Genomic DNA, 10,000 nt, shown 5'->3' on the forward strand with positions numbered 1-10,000 from the left:
CAACGTGCACGTGACATTGGTCATCTTCAAGCTGGACAGTCTGTGACCAATGTCGCAAGAATGTTTAATATCACAAGGAGAACTGTATATTCCTTAGTGGATCGATTTGAAATAACACAAACGGTAAGGGACTGAGATCGAACTGGCAGACCTCGAGTAACAAGGTGAGGACCGTTTTATACGCACCCTACAACTAAGGGATTGTTTTAGGATGGCGACTAAACTGCGAGTTCCCAGGTACACGAATTAGTCGACACCAGCGACATCTGTATATTAATTATGAAGTCCTAGGTCGACACCCATTACTTCGCAGACTTAGAGAGCATGACATTATCGCAAACGTCCGTTCATGCGACAACTTCTAAGGGCACATCACCGGTTGGCCCGTCTTCAGTGAGCCCGTACTCGTCTGCGCTGGACAACGGCATGCGTGGTCATTTGTTCTCTTCTCAGATGAATCACGCTTTGTGATTGTAAGAAATGACGGTAGATTACGTTGATACCGAAGATCACACGAGTGATTTTACGATTCTTGTGTCTTGGAATCCCCAAACAGAGGATATGGACAAATGATTTGTGTGGGGTGGAATAAGCAGAGACTATAGGACACCTCTAGTCCAAGTAAATGCATCCCTAACCGGTACAAGGTACATCCAGCACATTTTACAACCCCATGTTATTCTATTTTTCATGCACATCCTAAATTTTCACTTCAACACGACAATGCACCATCCCACCGAGCTATTGTAACAAGGGATTTTATAGCAGCAAATAATGTGAACTTTTTCAGCTTGTGGCCTGAAATATCCCCCGATCTAAATCCGATAGAACACGTGTGGGACATAATCGGCAGCCAAGCTTGTTCATTAGATCCACAAAATGAACAACAACTGTTACACGCCATAAGAATAGCTTGGGATAACATTCCTCAACACCAGCTGGCCAGATTGACCAATCCCATGCGTAGGAGATGCAATGCTGTGATAGCGAACGGGGGACATACACGTGACTGATTGAATTAGATTCACCTTCACTTCAAATGAAATGAACGCAAGTAATTTTATTAAAATGTCATTGTTTGTTAAAATTATAGTGTATGTTTTGACTTGTTACTTCTCTTTTTGAAGATGATGTTTTAAAAAGTCTATGTTGCATACAAGATCAACCATAAACGTTACAAATTCCAACAAAATGAAAGATAAATGATAGTACTATGATTGCACATAGGTTTTAAATAAACCAGAACAATATTCCATATCAATTCTGTAGGTAAAACATGTGTATACTTTATTTTGATCACTAGTATATATTATATATATATATATATATATATATATATATATATATATATATATAGGGAGGCCTTCCGAAAGCTCCTCGTCTTAAGAGAAACTCACCCTAAGAAAAGATAAGTCCTAATACCTTTAACTAACCCTAATAGGAAAAACAAACACCCTATCACCTTTACTAAGACTTATGACTAACCCAAGTAGAATAAAAATCCTTTGACCTTGAGCTAAGCCTGAGAAAATAAACCCAAGGACTGCTTTCAATACCTCACAAGGCAAAATTACGGCGGAAAACCAAAACAATGGTTGTATTAGGAAAGTTTCAACTTTCACTAATCTATCAAGGTTTGTTCTAGCCTTTTTAAGATTCTACTATATATTGGCAAATTGAATTTTTTTTAACGCATGACATAAGTTCCACTGTGAAAATAAAAATTGAAAGAAATGGTAGCAAGAGGAGCTTTCGGAAGGCCTCCGGGATGGTGGTGAGGCTTGTGTTTGTGACGGATTGGTCGCTGACCATGCATATTTACAATCCTATGATGTAGATCTGGGTACAGCTGGGGCGACCATCCCCAACCCAGCGCGTCCACAGGTGGCGGATCGTGGAACGGCCTACAGATCCTGATCTATAGGTTAGCTGTAAAGCCGCGGACCAACTGGCGATAGTCGTGGAGAGTGAGGTTGGGTAGTCTGGCAGCACAGCTACACATACAAAATGCCTCATATACTCTATGAAGGGACTATCAAGGTGAATGGGAGGCGCCTTAAAACCTGCCAAATGCTCCCACTGCCTTGTGGGTTATGACCGGGAGGTCAAAAGGCTATGGAGTAAACCAGATAAAAATCCGTCAGAAGGCAACGGGAAACCACTGACGTATCATCCCAAGATCGTCATGATGTCCGTCCAAGCGAATCTAGTCAACGACGTCAATGGATGTTTTTCGAGCAACTCGATTACAGCCTCGTCCGGTAGAGATAGTCATGCAGGTGAACAGGTGACTCTCGACCGTCATCCAGCTACTGTGCACCACCAAACATTACGAACAGCAACATGGAATGTAAGAAGTCTGTACCAGAAAGGAAAATTAGCAAATGTAGTTATGGAAATGAAGAGATTGAATATCAATGTTTTAGGATTATCAGAAGTTAGATGGAAAGGAGCAGGAGAACTTAATTATGATGACTGTAAAATTATATACTCAGGAGGAGGAGAACACCAAAGGGGAGTTGGAATTATACTAGATAATAAAACGGCGCGAGCAGTCAAAGGATTCTGGCCCATATCAGACAGAGTAATGGCAATCAAACTACAAGCAAAACCTTTTGATTTTGATATTTTACAAATATACGCCCCAACCACCAGTCACGATGATGAAGAAGTGGAAAATTTCTATCAACAAATAGATAAAGCAATGCATCAGTTTAAGTCTTCAGACATAAAACTCATCATGGGCGATTTTAATGCCAAGGTGGGCCGAGAAAGAATAGAAGATATTGTGGGCCCACATGGTCTGGGAGACAAAAATGACAGAGGTGATCGTCTTATTCAATGGTGCCGTCAACATGATCTGACAATCACAAATACTTGGTCAACAAACCACAATAGAAGGAAGTGGACATGGAAAAGTCCTGGAGATGGAGTGAGAAACCAAATAGATTACATACTCATCAGCAAACGTTTCCGAAACTCGGTTTTGTATGCCAAATCTATGCCGGGGGCTGACTGTAACAGCGATCATATACCTGTGCTATGCCCCATACGAGTTAAATTGAAAATCTGCAAAAGAGCAAAGGCTAAACCTAAATACCAACTAGACATTCTCCGGGAGGAACAGAAGATACAAGAAAAATTTGAACTATCAGTAAGAAACAAGTTTGAAGTGCTTGGAGAACTAACAGATATAGAAGAGAAATATGAGCAGTTTAAAGACAGTGTTGCTGCATCATTAGAAGAAAATGTTCCAACCACACTTAAGTTGCAGAAGAAGAAATGGATTACTCCAGAGATATTAGAATTAATGAATGAGAGAAGAAAGGCCAAAAATCAGGAAGAAAAATACAAGACTCTGAACAGGCAGATAAAAAGAAAATGCAACGAAGCTAAAGAAGACTGGATAAATGAACAATGTCACTATATAATGTCCTGCAAAGAAAAAAATGGCAAATTCTTCCATCAGAAAATCAAAGAAGTGACAAACAAAACTAAATCAGGTGCTAAAAGTGGATGCATCAAAGACAAGCGTGGAAACACCATCATGGACAAAGACTGCATTCTAAACAGATGGTCAGAATATATTGAAGAACTTTTTTTTTTGATAATCGAGGAGAAATGCCTATGATAAAAGAACTGGAAGGGCCTTCTATAATGAAAGATGAAGTTAGGAACGTCATGAAAAGCATGAAAAATGGAAAAGCTGCAGGACCTGATGCCATAACAATTGAAGCCTTGACTGGCCTGGGTGAATGGGGGATTGAATTCATCACAAACCTTCTAAATCAAGTGTATGACACAGGAAAAATGCCAACTGATATGAAACGATCCATTTTTATAGCACTACCAAAAAAGCCAGGGGCAGTTGATTGTGAACAACACAGAACTATTAGCCTAATGAGCCACCTCACAAAAATTCTTTTGAAGATAATTTTACTAAGAATAAGAAATAAAATACGACCTGAAATTGGGGAGATGCAATTTGGTTTTGTTGAGGACAAGGGTACCAGAAATGGAATACTCACATTATCAATGCTGATGGAAAGATGTATTGAAGTAAATAAAGATCTGTATATGTGTTTCATCGACTATTCAAAAGCCTTTGATAAAGTACAACACGAAAAACTATTCAAAATTCTATCATCCTTGGACATTGATGGTAAAGATTTAAGAATATTACGGAATTTGTACTGGGAACAAGAAGCAGCAATGCGTGTTGACAACGAACTAAGCAGTTTTACACCTATTAGAAGAGGAGTTAGGCAGGGGTGTGTTTTGTCTCCAGATTTATTCAACCTCTATAGTGAAATGATATTAAGAGATATCGAACATAAGAAGGGGGTGTGTATTGGAGGAAAGAATGTAACAAATCTGAGGTATGCAGATGATACGGTTCTACTGGCAGAATCTGAACATGAACTACAAGAATTACTGGATGTTGTAGTCAGGAGTAGTGAAAATATGGGACTGGAACTGAATATATCTAAAACAGAATGTATGACGGTATCTAAAAATAATAACCCACCAGCCTGTGTAATAACAAGCAGAGGACAAACAATACAACAAGTTGAATGTTTCAAATATTTAGGCTTCAATGTAACATCCAATGGAAAATCAGATTGTGAAATAAAGAAAAGAATAGGTATGGCGAAGAATGCATTCAACCAGCTGCATACAATTATGAAAAACAGGAATATTAGCATGAAAACAAAAATCAAAGTCCTGGATTGCTATGTACTGTCTGTGCTGCTATATGGTTGTGAGAGCTGGACCATAAACAAGACCATGGTTAAAAGACTGGAGGCAGTGGAAATGTGGTTTTACAGAAGAATGATGAGGGTGTCATGGATGGAAAGGAAAAGAAATGAAGAAATTTTAGAAATGGCAAACAGAAAAAGATCACTGATAACAAAAATCATCAAACGCCAAATGGAATTTTTAGGACACATTATCCGCCACCCTGGTTTGGAAATACTCGCCTTGACTGGAAAGATGAATGGAAAAAGAATAAGAGGAAGACAAAGAATAACGTATTTGAAAGGGATAAGAACTTGGACAGATGAAGCTGAGAAAGGTGGCGCTGCTTTAATAGAATTGGCAAGAGATAGATCAGCTTGGCGGAAGATGACCTCCGACGTCTGCTTCAGATATGGAACTACATGAGATGAGATGATGTAGATGTTGATGCAATTACTGTTGTCCGGCCATGTGGACTAGTGGTACGACACTCGCTTTCGAATCGGCGCATAGTTGAGTCCTTGGAGAAGGCTCTTTATTCACATTCTCTCACCGTGCTCAGGTGTAAAATCAGTACATGGCCGTAAACAGCGTTGTTTCTGTCCAAAAGAATTGTTATATCGCTTAACAGGCGTCATGTCCCGTCCTACATGTTAAGTTTGTCTATTGTCCAGGGACCCCTTGTAAATCGCTTTGACCACGTTTAGTGGATATTTCCCTTTTAGAAAAGCTCAATTATTTTTTCATTTTCTGTTGCTGATGACGACAACTATGGTGATAGTAAAAGTGATCGAGATGATGGTGATGTAGTAGGTGTGGTAGTCGCTAGTGTTGTTGCTGATGTTGTTGTTGTTGCAGCTGTACATGAAGATGACAGTGATTGGGTTTCTGGGGCGGTTGCTGTTAACTCTCTCCTTACCAGCCATTTTGAGGATTCTTCCCAAAACTTCACACCCAACTAACACAAAAATACATTTTTTTATCACTCAAACACAATAGCAGTTAATTTCTTGCCATACATAATTTCTGTAGCAAAACATGCTCTACAACACACTGCTCATTATTTGAAAATGTTGTGATGTACAAAAGAATTTGAATAAGAAAAATGTTGGTTGTATCGTAAAGAATGTGACGATTTTCCGATAGTTGGTAAGGAAAGGGTTACTAGTTTGTCTTCTCCTTTTCTTTTTGCCAGCCTTCTTGCCACTTTTTCCTATCGATGTTCTCGTTGTGATGAAAATAAAACCCATTTCAGTTTTGAAGTTTGGTTATAGATGCTGTGCCCTTGGCTAAGAAACTCACAACATTGCCATCCGGAATACTAACGGACCAACACACAAAACTATGTGTTTATAGTCTGGTTACTTCAGTTTAGTGAGAATCACTCATAAACGTGGGTGACAAAAACAATAACAAAGACTTGAGTGACGTCATCTTCATTCTATCTGTATTGTTGATTTTTAATACAAAAAGCGTTAGCACTGACAGGCGCTCGTGAGGCTGTTGTTTGTTTAAGAATAAAAGCTTACAGCGATCGTATTTTAATATATAGATAGTGTGCGCTTGGCAAAGAAGCTCGCAACATTGCCATTATGGTTATGCACCTCTTGTATCTGAAAGCTGCGGTCCCTTTGAAAGATTAAACTGAACAAAATTTTAATGGAATCTGGTGTTAAAGAAGTTTAGATTCAGTGACATTTCACATTATCACACTCAAACCCCCCCCCCCCCCCTCCTCCCCCGGCCCCCAGTGAACATAATTCAAGAATGATAAATATGTACCCTGCTCGATGAGTAACCTTTGTGTCACCTTTATGTGTCGTCAGGCTGAACAGTTATCGGGGATTTTGTTTTTGTGAAAGGCATAATTTCTCCTCGTCGCAGGTGTAAAAATTCGGAGGACGCCCTGTTTTTTTTTTTTGGTTTTTTTGTGTGTTTTTTTTTTTCTTTTTTTTGAGGGGGGGGGGGGGGGGGGGGTTGGGGGTTACATCATACGCACTTCACGGGCTGCTTGTGTCGTCCAATAGATAGTATGCGCTTGACTAAGAAGCTCATAACATTGCCATCCTAAGTATAACGGACCAACACACAAAACTGTGTGTATCCATGAACGTTTATAGTCAGGTTAATACAGTTCAGTGAGCATTACTCATAAACGCGGATGGCAAAAAACAATTACATAGACCTGAGTGACGTCATCTTCGAACTATCTATAGATTTCATCTCCGTTTTCCACCAGGGAAGATATACATTGTGACATTAAACACTATGAGCTTTTTTTCAAAACTGTTAAGTATAGTACACTTTAAGTGATATTTATTATTACATTAATTCAAACACTATTTCAAACTTATTTACAACCCAAAATTATTTGCTCAGCTACACCATTGAATGCAACTTTGTTGTGAATATTTTTCCCACGGGAAAGAGAATCAAGACACCATTACTGATGGAGAAATCAAAGGAAATTGGCATTGTGAGAAAACTGGTCCACCACTATCGGTATTCAAAATTCCTAATGTCACTTAAAGTATTATAAGCTAGCATGCAAAAAATCGCGGCATCACATTTAGTAGTGGTAGAAGTATTAGTAGTAGTAGTAGTAGTAGTAGTAGTAGTAGTAGTAGTAGTAGTAGTAGTAGTAGTAGTAGTAGTACGCCTTCTTCTTCTTCTTCTTCTTCTTCTTCTTCTTCTTCTTCTTCTTCTTCTTCTTCTTCTTCTTCTTCTTCTTCTTCTTCTTCTTCTTCTTCTTCTCCGTCTTCTTCTTCTTCTTCTTCTTCTTCTTCTTCTTCTTCTTCTTCTTCTTCTTCTTCTTCTTCTTCTTCTTCTTCTTCTTCTTCTTCTTCTTCTTCTTCTTCTTCTTCTTCTTCTCCTACCGTCATCTCCTACATTATCCCACCACCTCCTCCTCCTCCTTCAATCTGTTTGATCCTACGCAGAATTAATTAATACACAGTATCTATCTAGTCAATATTATTTAGTGCAACAATCGTCACCTACGTTCAATAGTGATGTTTGCGTTGGCCGTCTCTTGTTGCATTTGCCCCGCATCGTCAAGATAAAACATAGAGCATGTGTAGACTCCGGAGTCTTCCTTCATTACTTCCTCTATAGTCACTTCGAGGAAACTGTTTGAGATGTCATCATCATCAATATGTCCGTCCGCCTGCGTGAAGGATAATAATGTTAATAATGATGATGATGATGATGATGATGATAATAATAATAATAATAATAATAATAATAATAATAATAATAATAATAATAATAATAATAATAATAATAATAATAATAATAATAACAATAATTATTGTCCTTAATTTTTTTTTTTTTTAATTTCGGAATAATTGTAGAAGACTGTGATACAATAATGCTGTATTTGTTTCTTCTGGTAAATTTACATGGGAGTACTTAAAAATGAATTCTGTCGTACTCTGGAAAACCCCATATTTAAAATTTGGGCCAGAAAACTCGTCCTTCAAATATCGATCGATTAAAATGACCCTCATCTTGGCAAAAACTCTCAAACTTGGGACTTAAAGGAAGACTTCGCGAAGTCCCAGGTTTGAGAGTTTTTGTCAGGATGAGAGTCATTTAAATCGGCCTTTTCCCGAAGTACGGCCGTATTGTGGTCAATTTGATCTAAACTGAGGACAATTTTGTGTAACTATATTTACCCACTGACTTTGATTCGTCCCTCTTAATGTGATGAAAGATGTATGAAGTGTATTTTGTAATATAACAAAACATTCACCATGGTGGGGGGGGGGGGGAGAGAGAGAGGTCCCGATAGCTCAGTTGGTAGAGCACTCCCTTCACTGACAAAGGGACCGAGATCGATCCCAGGTAAAACGAGATTTTTTTTCTGAGCTTCCTGTCCAACCAGCAGGGAATGGGTAGCTGAGTCTGTTAGATTCGGCGGAAAGTACTTTGCGACAGACTATCGTCCTATCCAAAGGATAACATACAATTGCTATTGTCCGTTTTACGCTATAGATAGAATGAATTTGACGTCACTCAGGTCTTTGTTATTGTATTTTGCCATCCACGTTTAGGAGTAATTATCACTTAACTGTATTAACCTGACTATAAAAGTGCATGGTTACACAGATTTTTGTGAGTTGGTCCGTTATACTTCCGGATGGCAATGTTGTGAGTCAAGCGCATACTATCTATAGAAAAAGGGGGATAAACCGTAGCCATCGCTAACATAGCCTGACATTAGAACTCTCAAGAACTTACAGTTTGACGTCATTTTTTTAGGTTTGTGCAGCGTCTAGTGAGTTGTCGTTAGTAGAGCTCAAGAAATCAAGTGATTCCATTGGTTGAACTATTGAATATATCTCACGATTTGTATTCTTTTGTGGCCAAAGACTTGTCTTTTGACGTCATTTATTGGTCATTGTCATGCTATAAGTTAACAATGGCTACGGATAAACTCCGGCCCCATGAGAGCTCCAAGGCTCTGAAGGACTACTTTCTTCCATTTGTCAGAGATAAACAATTGGATTCAATAGTCTGATGTCACGTCGCCCAGCAACGGTGAGCAGCCTGGCTGTAAACAAAAAAAAATGGGGACTTTTTATTCTGTATGCTGACTAGAACTTTTCATGTGTCATGTGATCAGAATGTATAAAAGTCTAAACATTATCAGATTAAAAATTTTTATCTCCTCTGGATACACTTTTTATGCTCGGCGGAGAAATATTTCATAAGGGCGTCCGCCATTGTTCCGATAGTCACTAAGTTACTATACGTCATTACGAGGAAGTGACGTCATGACTGTTGAAGCCTATGAGAGATCACAAGTTTAATATGAACGACTACTACTACTTACCACTATGCTTGTCTTTTGAAGTGGACCGTAATTGATTTTATTGGGGCTTTTAATACTGGCGATTCTCTTGCCGTTGGCTTTGGATACTTGCAGTAAGATGTCTGTTTTAGCACAGTTTCCTGTTTTCTCCACATGACACCTGATATTGATAGATTTCGGAATCACGTCATCGCTGTAATGGTTGTTGATCTTGATCCGAACTGAAGAACCTGAAAAATGAAATAATAAATAAATAAATAAATAAAATTCCCTTTATTCATACCATAGGGGTGCAGGCCAAAGGTCCAGAAAACTTTTGGAAGAAGTTAAAATGAGAAAACTGACTTATTATGGACACATCGTGAGACACAACACCATCCAAAAATCAGTTCTAGAAGGAAACGTAGCTGGCAGAAAGGCACGGGGCAAACCAAGGAAGTCCTG

At 38.7% G+C, this 10,000-nt stretch overlaps 1 protein-coding gene across 1 annotated transcript in view; it reads right to left on the reverse strand.

Annotated features, from left to right (window-relative positions):
• The window catches only part of LOC144968109 (dermatopontin-like), a 29,362-nt gene that overhangs the window by 18,212 nt on the left and 1,150 nt on the right, over positions 1-10,000 (reverse strand). Inside the window, exons 2-3 of the mRNA XM_078906110.1 lie at positions 9,578-9,786; positions 7,741-7,906 (exon numbers count right to left, since the gene is read on the reverse strand). The gene's annotated coding sequence lies outside the window, so the exon portion shown is untranslated. The remainder of the gene's footprint in view (positions 1-7,740; positions 7,907-9,577; positions 9,787-10,000) is intronic.

This window comes from Berghia stephanieae, chromosome 3, assembly GCF_034508935.2.
Source record: "Berghia stephanieae isolate SIO BIC M18660-M18661 chromosome 3, UCSD_Bste_1.3, whole genome shotgun sequence".
Classification (NCBI taxonomy): domain Eukaryota; kingdom Metazoa; phylum Mollusca; class Gastropoda; order Nudibranchia; family Aeolidiidae; genus Berghia; species Berghia stephanieae.